We start from the raw sequence: 12,568 nt of genomic DNA on the forward strand, positions 1-12,568 counted from the left end.
GGAGTTGGCAGAGGGTGAGAGGTAGGGAATCAAGGGGGATAGAAAAGCAAAATACGTAAGAAACAAAAAATAGAAAATTATGGGGGACCAGCAGTTAGCATAATGGCTATGTCACTGGATTCCCATGTAGTTGACCATGGTTCACATTCCGGACCCAGTGGCTTAAAACTCACGCCAGGCATGTGTGCATGAGTGCCCAAGATCCCAAGAGGAGAACTGAGGAGAAGGGATTGTGGTGTGGCCTTCCTCCCTGGGGGGTGATTTCTCCCTTTCTGTCTCTCTGTCTCTGTTTGTCTGGCAAGTGCACATGCCCTATAGCAAAAACCTCTCCAAAAAAAAAAAAAAAAAAACTACTGGAGGGCGAAGAGTTGTGATATCAAGTCCATCTCTCTCTCTCTCTCTGTCTCTCTCGATGCAACTTTAAAAAGAAAGAAAGAAAGGAGAAGAAGAAGAAGAAAGAAATGTTTCTTCTGCAAAAACAAATTTTAAAAAAGCAGAGGTGAGCATGCACATGCATACACACACACACATGCACACACGTCTTAAAATCAGTAAAAAATAATTAAATCCAGGAAAACAAAGTTCAATATGACATTGTCATCTATTAATGAAGCTCTCCCCATTTTTCCCTCTTCAATTTGCTTTTTAACAACAGGAAGAGTTAAGTAGAGTGACTATGTATTAACTCTGAATTTCTGGCCTTTTAGCAGTTGGTGTCACTACCTTCATGTGATTCAAATTTAGTTGCTTTGCATCTAATTGAAGCATTGCACAAAAAAAGATAATTTGACATCCAAAGGAAGACTGAGTGGAAACTGGAGAAGAGAGGGGACAAATTACTTAACTTTATGATGATAATTACCCAAACACAAAGATGCTTATAAGAACGTTTCACATTGGATATTATCCAGAAAAATTAAACCTATGTTGCTGCTTCAATACATCTGAATACTAGGAATTGGCAGAAAAGCATCTATTCTATGAATAATAGCCTCTATAGTCCCAGAAGACAGCAGTACATGAACAAAAAGAAAGAAAAAAAAAAGGAAGGAAAGGAAAGAAAAAGAAAAAAAGTAGGAGTCTTGAGCCTTTTCCAAAATGGTGCTAATGCGCCACTGAAACTTAATTTTATAATTTACTGGCAGTCAAGATGGCAGGAAATAAAATAATTTGCTATATTCTGTACAACAAACCCTGCTTTTCCTGGGAAGGGGTAATTATCCCCATAAAAAAAAAAAAAAAAGAAAGAAAAAAATACGCCATCTCATATTAAGCTAAAGTCTCATCAAGAAGAGAAAAAGTGCCTCATTACACGTAATTACCAGGGAATTAGAAACATCATTTAACTAAATGAGCGAATAATGCTCAGGATATTGAAGAAACTTGCCTGCACTTCTGCAAAGCACTCTAAGTCCCATTACAAAAATTGCCCCTCTTTAATGGAATAATTTTAGGCCTTGTCTGCCTTGCTTTAAAAATAAAGAGCCTCCGAGAGGCAGAAAGAGGCTGAAACTGCCATAAACAACTGTTGAAAGGGACTGAAGAGAAGGCGCTGTCTCTCTTGGAGACCAAGACTCAGAATGACTCATAATCTACCATAATCAGGAAAATTAAACCTGAGGACTTGAAAAAAGGATTACCCCCCCTTTTTAATTGTACTTCCTCAAGACTATGATGTACTTATGAGTATGTATTAGGGATAACAGATGAAAGATTTTCAGTTCAGGTACAGTTTCCCCGCTCCAATACAAAAGCAGTTATGGCCATTCGATGTTCTCTTTAAAAAAATAAAATTATAACATACCTGCAGATTGATGTTTATTGTGGCTTAATACAATAATTTTCTCGCCACTCAAAAGCTTCCAGATTTGGGTTAGGATCCCCTCCTCTTTCCTTTTCATTTTAATATCTGTCAAGATTTAGCTATAAAAGCGGCAAAATAAGTGTCCCTCCTTCCAGCAATACCGATCCTGGTCATTTTCTTAGTTTCTTGACCTTAGAGCAAGGAAAATTCAGTAAGAAATTGATATTGGTCATATTCTTAGCAGATGGCCAAAGAGGTCATGTTAGTGCTGGCCCCATAGCACAATGGTTAAGTGCTGTGCATAGAAGACCAGATCCCACATGACTGACTGCAGCTGAATCCCAGCTCTGGATGGCTGGAACATGTGCCAGGATATGTGTGTGTGATCAAATCCAGCTTGGATGGAGAAATGAATGAAAAGGGATTTGGTGTGACTGTGCTCCCTGGTGGTTGATTTCTTGCTCTCCCTCCTCCTCCACCCCCTGCAAGTGCACTTACCCACTGGCAATTTTTAAAAAACAAAAGGGAACAAAAAGAATAAAGAGACCAACCTTTCAAAAGAAACCAAAAAAAAAAAAAAAGAAGGAACCAAAGTGGGCCAGCAGGTGGTATAACAGTTAAGGTGTCGAATCCCACATGGTCAACTCTGTAGTTCTAGTCCTGGATCCAGCAGCTTTAAAATCATAACAGTCACGTGTGTACATGCCCAAAATTCCAATAAGAGAATGGAGAAGGGAGTGTGGCATGGCCATCTTCCCTGGGGGGTGATTTCTCGCTTTCCCCCTCTCTCTGTCTCTATTTCTGGCAAGCACATGTGCCCTATGGTAAAAAAGAAAAAGAAAAAGAATAAAGAAAAAGAAAAAGAAAGAAAGAAAAAGAGAGAGAAGCAGCAGCCAAAATCAGAGGAGTCAAGGAGGAAATAGCAGTATCATCCTGAAGATCATTCCTGAAACCCAAAAATGAACCAACCCTGTACAGCCTCAATTGAGGACCAGACCCTTCCTTGAGACAGGTATAGCCAGTGTAACAACCATTCCTTTGGTTGCAGACCTTTCCTATTGTCAACTGCAAACCCCCATTTTAGAAATGAGTACGCTAAGGCCAGCTCAAGGCCTCAGAGCTCTCTGCTTAGGTTCCTGTGGCCAAGGCCAGATTCACATGTAAATCACAGACAGCTCTCAGCACAGCAAGAATCACGATCCAACTTACCACACCATGTCTGAATTCTGTCCCCTCCAAAATTCCATGGTCCAAATGCATTCCTTCCTGGCCAGGCACACTTGAAATAATAGTAAAAGTAAAAAATGACAAAGTGCCATCACTGGGGTGTGCCCATCAAAAACACCTGTCTTTGGGATGTTTAGAGATGGCTAGCAGGGAAAACAAAGGTGCTGGGGTGGGAAATAACTGGGCCTAATCTATTTATCTACCTCCCTGAGTGCTTGGACATTTCTCTTGGCACCACTTTCAAGCTCTAGGGCCTTATACCCAAGAAATCAAATGGAAAAAATAAGAGGCAATTGCTGTTTTTTTCAAGGATGAGAATAGCTTCATATTGAAAAAGCTCTGGAAAGACATACCACATTTTAACTCCAAGATGGAACTTGACTCTACTTAAGTTTCCAGATGACAGGGGAAACAAAGGGCAAGTGGCTCTCCTCTCCTAAGCAAATGCAACAAAGTAAAAGGACACAGTAGTAGGCTAGCCCCATAGTACAACGGTTAAGCTCTGTGTATAGGGAGCCAGATCCAACATGTCAGGATGTTTGAATCCCAGCCACAGTGGGTGGAAAACAACCCAGCAGCTTGGAAAACACACTAGGCATATGTGTGTGCATGCCTCAAATCCTGACAGGATGAAGAAATGGAGGGAAAAGGATTGCAGTATGACCATGTCCCATTAGGAGGTTCTCTGTGTATCTCTCTCTGGCAAGGACATGTGCCATTTGGGGGGGGTGGGGACATGATAGTAGAAACTACCACATACATATTTCATTTCAGGAAGATTAGTCAGGTTAATCGATTTGCCCAGTAAGATCACACAACTAGGGACCAACAGATGGCAAAATGATTACATGATTACATCACATAGCCAACCACAGTTCAAGTTCTGGACCCAGTAGCTTTAAACTCATGCTAGGCACCTGTGCATACATGCCCAAGATCCCAGTGGGAGAATGGAGGAAAAGGGATTGCAGCGTAGCCATCCCCTGGTTCGGGGGAGGAGTGGTGATTTCAGACTTTCTGTCTCTCTGTATTTCTGTCTTTCTGGCAAGCTCACAGACCCTATAGCAAAAATCTCTCTCTTAAAAAATAAAAAAGAAAGGAAGGAAGGACCACACAACTAATAAAAGAGACTCAGAATCAGAACACAGATCCACTACTTCCAAAACACTTTCCCTGAGTCACACAATACTGCCATCTCCAATGAGTATCAATAAGGAGTATTAATAATAATAATATCACTCACCATACTACAGCATCAAAATGTTTTCATACCTGCTCTGTCTGATGAAGTACATCAGGATGGCACAAATCTCCACTTCACACCATAACTTGAAATGATCTGGACAAAAGCATCTTACTAGCATCTGCCAAGACCAGCGACACTTTCTCCTGACCTGGTGGTCATATTGTTAGTGGTGGTAGGACAGATTCCAAGAAAGATCCATCTAGCCTGTGATTTGCAAATAAAACCACTTTGTTCATTCATCAACCAACATTTATTTTCTCAATGTAGGCAATACCAACAGAATGTAGTATCTCAACCACTATTTTTATTTTTTCTATTTGTTTCCAACCAAATAATGTATCTTATGTCACTGTAAAGCAAAAAAAAAAATTTTAAATGCTATTAGTTAGCTAGTCAAGATGACACACTTTGATTACACTGTGCTCCAAATGTCACAGTAATGACAACTAAATTATAAGAGAAAACAAAAAAGACACACTGAGATGCAAAAACAAGAAGAAAACATTTCTGTGGGCTTGAATAGCTAAGCACTGGGACTGAAAGAAGAAAGTAGCAGTGAGGAGTTTAATTTCTACTGTGTAAAAGGGCACAAGTAGAAAGGAAGAGAGAAGAATAAAGAAAAATCAATAGCAACAACAAAGGACCAAAATTAAGCAGCTCTGCTCAAAGTAAGCCTGAATATCAAAATTGCAACTCATCCAACAAATCAAAATTGAAATATGTATTTATACCAGATAAAATTAATTTTATAGCTCCACCTACCAAAGACTTTATGTTTAAAATAGTTAAAGAGTATACATGAAGATACATAAAAAAAATAAAATAAAAAAAAAACAATTCAAGAAATGATGTACCAAAAGCAGGCAAATATGAAATAAGTAGATATGAAAGTAAATAGAAATCTTAGAAATAAAAAATACTTATTAGGTGAAATCAGTTCTGGACTGGACACAAAGAATTGAAAGAGAGTTCTGAGGAATTCACCTAGAAAACAGTATGAAGAGAAAACAAAATATGGAAGAGTAAATAAGAGAAAAGAGAAAGAACTGAAAAGTTCCAACATTCATCAAGCAAGAATATCAGAACAAGGGAATGCATGGACTTGTCAGGAAACAATATTTGGAAATATAAATGCTGAAAATCTGCTTGAAGACTTAGACTACATTTTGAGTACCAAGCAAGGATATACAAAAATAAATCCACAACTAGAAATATCGCAATGAAACTGCAGAATAAAAAGGACAAAGAGATGATCTTAATAACTTTCAGAATGTGATGATTAATTTTATGTGTCAACTTGGCTGGGCCACAGTGCCCAGACATTTGGTCAACATCATTTTGAATACTTTTTTTTTTTCATTTATTTGTTTATTTTTACATTTTTCCACATTTATTTTACATATCAAAAAATTTTTGCTCATACTCCATAGTTCTTGACAGTTAACAAACAACTTTTCAAAATTTCAAACTACTCAATTTTAAAGATAATGTTCAAAATATTTCTTATAATTTTGTAACTCTATAAAACGAAGACAATATGGTTTTAAATATTTTTGAGAAAATATTTACATGTCAACTACTCAAATTGTTGAAAAGCAAATGCCCAGCACACAAGTTAACCTTCAGGTGTGACATCCCAATCAAAGCCCTATCCAATAATGAATATTTCCAATTTCTGATTCAATGCAATAAGCATTATTGAACTTATGCAAATAATCCTTCTGCCAAAACATAAGAATACTCCCAAATATTTCCAATTCAAGAGGGGTCAGGAAGGACGAAAATTTATGTTTCCATTTAAAGAAACAAACAAAAAAAATATTTTAACAACTTGCCGAATCCATCAACAACTCAAAAGAAAGTAAAATGTTTAAATTGGGAAAACAAAGCATAGTAAAAAAAAAAAAAGAAATCAGTAATGTTTTACTCAAAAGTCATAAAATTCTATTTCGTGATTTTAGTCTTATGTTCAAACACTCTTCTGGTCCAATTGTTCCGTTAAATCCTGGAAGTTAACCATTCAACATTATTATTCATATTTCTTGTCCCTAGCATTAAATTGGTCATTTTCTTGGTTGCCTTTTGTTCTCTTATTTCTGTATGTGTCTTAAATTTTCCTGGTAGAGCACTCCTTTCAGAACTTCTTGAAGAGTGGGTCTGCTATTGGCATATTCTTTCAGGTCTTGTTTATCTGAGAATGTTTTTATCCTTTCTTTCCATATGAAAGATAATCTTGATGGGTATAGTATTCTTCATTGAAATAGTTTCTCACTGAACACTTTGAATATATTTTCCCATTCTTTCCTTGCTCGCATTATTTCTGATGAGAAGTCTGAGGTTAACCTGATTAGATAACCTTTATAAGTAACTTGACATTTCTCTCTTGCCAATTTTAGTGTCTTGTCTTTGTAGATTTGGCCAGTCTGGCTATGATGTGCCTTGGAGAAGATCTTCTCGGGTTGATTCTATTAGGGGTCCTTTGTATTTCTTGGTTCTGTATATTTGCATGCCTCTCTAGATTTGGCAAGTTTTCTTCCAAGATTTCATGGAATAGATTAGCAATACCTTTATTAGTTTCCTCAACCTTCTGGGATACTGATTATCTGGATGTTTGGGCACTTAATGCTGTCTAGTATTGCTCATATAGTATTCTCATTTTGGGGAGTTATTTTCTCAGTATTTTTGGTTGTTTTTTCTAGATCAGAGGTTTTGCCTTCAGCATATGAGATTAGATTTTCTGCATGGACTAATCTGCTTTTAATACTTTCTAGGGAGGTTTTGATTTCCTGAATGTCATCCTTCATCTCTAATAGCTCCATTTGATTCTTTTTTATGGTGTATATTTCCTCTTTCAGGTTATGGAAGAACTTCAACACCTCCTGGAACTCGTTGTCTCTTTTCTCCTGTATCCTCTGGAGTTCAGTATCAAAACAATTGCAGTACTGGTTTTCTCCCAGTTGGGCCCAAAGAGACCACACCAAGAAGAGTACATTTTAAACCAGTAAGCTGCAGGACGTACACCTAATAGATCTTACGGCAACATCACCAAAAGTGGGGAGAAAAAACTTTAGATCAGTACACTTGCCAGCCAACAGACTGCAGAGAGCTCTCACAGCCAGACGGGGTGGCCAGAGAATCCCAACCCCAGAGAAGCTAAGTTTCAAAATAATATAAAATTGTAAAAGTTTTGTACATAAGCTATTCAAGATTTCTCCAGTACTGACTGATAAAAAGCACAATGAGATAGGACTTTCAGAGACAGCAACTTCAGACTCAGAAGAGGGTGATCAGTTTCAGTGACAAAAACATAATTTTCTTTCTTTCAAGGAGGCAGAAGATTAAGTGGTCATCTCAACTTAGGGAGCACACAATCCCTCCTGTGAGTAGTTGGGAAGGGAGTAAAGATGGGATAAAAATTTGGTCTCAGGGATTTCACCCTCTTAATTTGGTCACTTCTGATTGCAAAAAATAACAACAAAACAAATAATAAAGTTGTAAAGCTGAAAACCTGAAAAGCACGTTTTTTGTTTTTGGCTCACTATTCCTGGAATCATCCTTCTGGTTTGGTTGATACTTTGTACAGGGCAATGATGTTGCACAGGCAAAGATTCCTATAGTGGAGTGTTTCCCTGGGCCAGTTTGGCTCTGAGCAAAGCAGGCCTATACCTCTCTCCCTCCTCTATGGAGAGGCCAATATGCATTAAGCTGAAAAGTTACCTTCCCAAAGTGAGAAAAGGATTAGATTGCTGCTTCAGAGTTGTTGGAATGTTTTACAAATGGTTGCTACAACAACAAAAAGGTCATTAGACGTGTACATCACAACGTGCTTTTAAAGACTGTGCATTGTTGCTAGAATTTCTTCAGAGTTGTTCCCAAAAGTGCTCAGTTTCTAGCCCAGCTGAAATCTCTGGGAAGAGGGAGAGAGTGATAAAAACACAAGGTAGGTAGAGAGTGGAGGGATGGAAAGAAGAAAACAGCTTTCCAGTTAAAGATCAGCCCTCAGTTTCAAGGTAGGCATGGGACAGAGTGAGGCAGGGTGGGACTGGGGTGTTCTACATCTCGTTCAGGTCAAGCAGAGTCTGGTCCAGCACCCTTGGTGTCCAGGGGTACTCCTCTTTAGTGCATTTCAGTTTATCTACAATCATCGATTGCCTTTTCCAGCTTGGCAACCAATCTGTCAGAGAACTCGGCATGGATCTCTGCCTCCTTGAGTTTATCAGGAAGAATCTTTATCTCTTTCTCATATTTGTCTTCTTTCTGAGAGTACTTTTCTTCAGCAGCACTCAGACATTTCAGGTTCTGGTCCATCAGTCTGATCTGTTCATCCATCTCTCAGCAATGGGATTCTTGTCAGTTCTGCTCTTTCCTCTGTGTGTTCCATGTCTCCTTCAGTGATCACCAACTTACAAGCCTACTGTTCTTACTTCCTATCTGCCTCTTCTGAAATGTGCTTCATTCATGAGTTGGATTTCCTAGAGTTCAACCTTTTCTTCATTTTGTAAGGTCCGGTTTTCAATAACCTCCATGCCTCTCTCACTCTCATCAGAAGCTTTTTCCGCCTCCACCAGCTTTTGCAGGGTAGTGGAGAGGTGCTCCTGAGCACAGTCCAGTTCCTCTTCAACCAGCTGGACCCTCAGGTTCAAGGAGACCACCTCAGCCTCAGATTGTTCCAGGCCCGCCTCTCCCCATCCCACAGAAGGCGTTCTGTCACCTCCTCTGCATCATCTGCCTGCCACCACAGAATCTGAATCTTGCACTTCACCACATTGGTGGTGATCTCGGCCATGGTGCCCACACAGCTCCTGCTAGCACTTGAATTCCTTCCTCCTCCACTTGACTTTGTAGCCACTTCTCCAACAGGTAACAATTTTTTTTATAAGAATTTTTTATTTAACCTTATTTTATTTATTTTAATTTGACCAGAGAGGGATAGAATGAGGGCGAGTGAGAGAGAAAGCAGGATCACGAGAAAGCAAGCCGCCAGGTCCAGAACTGAAACCACAGTCATTCATGTGGGAGTTCAGTACCCTTAACCACCATACCACCTGCCAGCCCCCAACAGGTAACTATTAATATATAGCTTCCAATTCAGAGTGAGGTGGGAAACAGGCAAAGAATATGAAAAACTATAAATCTAACAGAAAGCAGAGAAGGAAAGCAGAAACAAAAGCACTGTAAATAAAAAGAAACAAGATAGTACAACTGAAGAGATAAACTCACATCACTAATAACAAAAAAACTAAATGGATTAGATACACCTATTAAAAGATTGAAATGATTATATTGCATTTGTATTTTTAAATCTAGCTATGTAATGCTTAAATAAATATACTTGAAGTCCACAACAAAGGATGAAAATAACAGATAACAAATTTGTGCGTTTTATACATAGTACACAAGTGCTAACTAAAACAAGGTTCACAGAATTGTATTACATCACTTAAAACCTACAAGGTCAGAAGCCTTTCTAAGCAGATTTTACCAAAACCTCAAGAAACATACCCTTGTTTTAAATTGTTTCGACTAGAAAAAGAAAGAAAGCTACCTAATTTGTTTTATAAGGTGAACATAAACTTACTTGCTTCTAAAAGTGGACAAAGTCTGTACAAGAAAAGAAAGTTAAAAGAGCACAGAGTAACAGCACTGAATAAAGAACTTCCTCACAGACCAGGAGCAAGAGTATCTCAACCCCCAGGAATTAGCAATTCTATAAATCTTTTCTCCTCTACATTTTCAAAAGCCATTTTGATTGCTCTAGGGTACAACTGGTTGAATTCAGGTGGATGTGAAAGCAGGCAAACCCTAGTCAGGAACATAATACCTCCAGACTAATAAGGCACACCCCAAAGGGACTTTCTTTTAAACAGTCAGTGTTTATTTGGACTACATGCTGGGCACCATGTTAAGATGTGTGTGGAGAGGGACCAACAGATAACATAGTAGTTACATCACTGGACTCACACGCAGTCAACCACGTTTCAAGTCCCAGACCTGGTGGCTTAAACTCATGTCAGGCGCATGTGCATGTATGCCCAAAATTCTGAGAGGAGAATGGAGATAGGATTGCACCATGGCCATCCCCTAGAAGGGGAGAGGGGTGAGTTCTTGCTTTCTGTCTCTCTGTCTCTCTTGTCTCTCCAGAGAGCACATGTGCCCTATAGCAAAAATCTCCAACAACAAAAAATGTGTGTGTGTGTGTGTGTACATGTGTGACAAAATACTATTTTAACTATTTTCAAGTACATAATACAATGACATCAAGTACATTCACATAGTACAACCATTATCAGCATCCATGTCCAGAACTTTTTCATTTTACCAAAATGAAATTATGTACCAATTAAAAAATAATTCCCAAATTCCTTCCTCCTCTAGACTCTGGCAATGGCCATTTCTCCATTTCTGTATGAATTTGATTACTTTAGATATCTTATGTAAGTGGAATAATACAGTATTGTAATTTTTTAAAAGAATTATTTATGGGACCAGCAGTTAGCATAATGGCTATGTTGCTGAACTCCCATGTATCCCACCACGGTTCGAGTCCTGGGCCCAGTGGCTTAAACTCATGCCGTGCACGTGTGCATGCATGCCCAAGATCCAGAGAGGAGAATGGAGGAAAAGGGATTGCAGCATGGCCATCCCCCCTGGGAAGGTGATTTCTCGCTTTCTATCTCTCTGTCTCTGTCTTTCTGGCGAGTGCACGTGCCCTATAGCAAAAACCTCTCCAAAAAAAAAATTTATTTATTTAATTCCATTTGTTATTATTAGTCTTTAAGATTTGACCAGACAGAGAGAGAGAAAGGGAAAGTGAAAAAGCAAGCCGCCAGGTCCAGGATTTAAAACGTGGTCAGCCATGTGGGAATTCATAGTCTTTCACCACCATGCTACCTGCCAGCCCCAGTATTATAATTTTGCACTGGTTTCTTTCACTGGTTTCTTTCTTTTTTAGCATATTGTCCTCAAGGTTTATCCATGTTATAGTATGTCAGAACTTACTTCCTTCTAAGGCTGAATAGTATTCCACTGTGTGTCTATAACACATGTTGTTTACTTTTTAAAATAATTATTTATTTTATTTATTTGGTTAGTTAGTTAGTTGGTATTTAACTTGACCAGAGAGAGAGAGGGAAAGTGAGAAAGCAAGCTTCCATGTCTGGGACCCAAACCATGGTGGACCATGTGGGAGTCCAGTACCTTAACCATCATGCCACCTGCCTGCCCCCACATATTGTTTATTATCCATTCACCTTTCAAGGGGCATATAAGTTATTTCCACCTTTAGGTTATTTTGAATAATGCTGCTATGAATAGGAGTGAACAAGTATCTCTTCAAGTTTCTGCTTTCAATTTTTTTTAGGTTTATACCCAGAGGCAGAATTGCTGGATCATCTGATAATTCTATATTTAAATTTTTGAGGCGTCACCATACCATTTTCCATAGACACTGCACCATTTTGTATTCCAACCAGCAAGACACAAGGGTTTCCATCTCTCTATATGCTTGTCAACACATAGCTTTTCTCTGCGTTTTGGTAATAGTCATCCTAATGGCTCTGAGGCAGTATCTTACTGTGGTCAGAGAGACATTATTAACACTAGACAGCACTGTAGGTATCCTCAGAAGTGGGTTTTCATTCCACATTAGTTCAGAGTTTAGAACTAAATTTATGTTTTAAAAGAGACTAGAGAATAGGGTAAGGGTTAGGGAGAAATAATTACACAGTACACTGAAATATGTCTTTTCAGGTTAGGAAGAGAATATTAGATTTAATGAGTGCTCCAAGAATCCACACCAGAATAACACTCCTAGAGCCCCAAAGGGAAAAATAGATAGAAATTTGCATTTAGTTTTTGGCTTTGTTGGTCAAGACCACCTTTATAATATGTATTAACTAATATTATATATAGTATTTATACACACACATGGGGGGGTTCTTCAAAAAGTTTGTGGGAAATCCTATTATGAAAAAATTTTGCATGATTTCAACAACTGTTTGCACCAGAATAAACTCATACATTGACTCTATTTTTCTATGAACTTGTTGAAGTTCCTTCATGTATACAATTTATTTTATATATGTGCTGTATATATGCATGTGTGAATATGCACCTACTTAGAATGTATTGCGCTCTTATTATATGCTAAGCTCTAAGCTAGGCATCTTACATACATTTTCACTTAATCCTCCCAACAACCATTTAATTTTTTTCTTCAGAGAGATTTTGCCATAGGGTGTGTGCACCCATGGGAGAGACAGAGAGAAAGTGAGAAATCACCCTCCAGCAGG

The 12,568-nt window shown here is 38.4% G+C and overlaps 1 pseudogene; it reads right to left on the reverse strand.

Moving 5' to 3' along the window:
- Window positions 1-8,329: 8,329 nt before the first annotated feature.
- Window positions 8,330-9,063, reverse strand: LOC102471623 (tropomyosin alpha-3 chain pseudogene; annotated as a pseudogene).
- Between the last annotated feature and the right edge of the window lie 3,505 nt (window positions 9,064-12,568).

This window comes from Tupaia chinensis, unplaced genomic scaffold (assembly GCF_000334495.1).
Source record: "Tupaia chinensis unplaced genomic scaffold, TupChi_1.0 Scaffold000113_1, whole genome shotgun sequence".
Taxonomy (NCBI): Eukaryota; Metazoa; Chordata; class Mammalia; order Scandentia; family Tupaiidae; genus Tupaia; species Tupaia belangeri.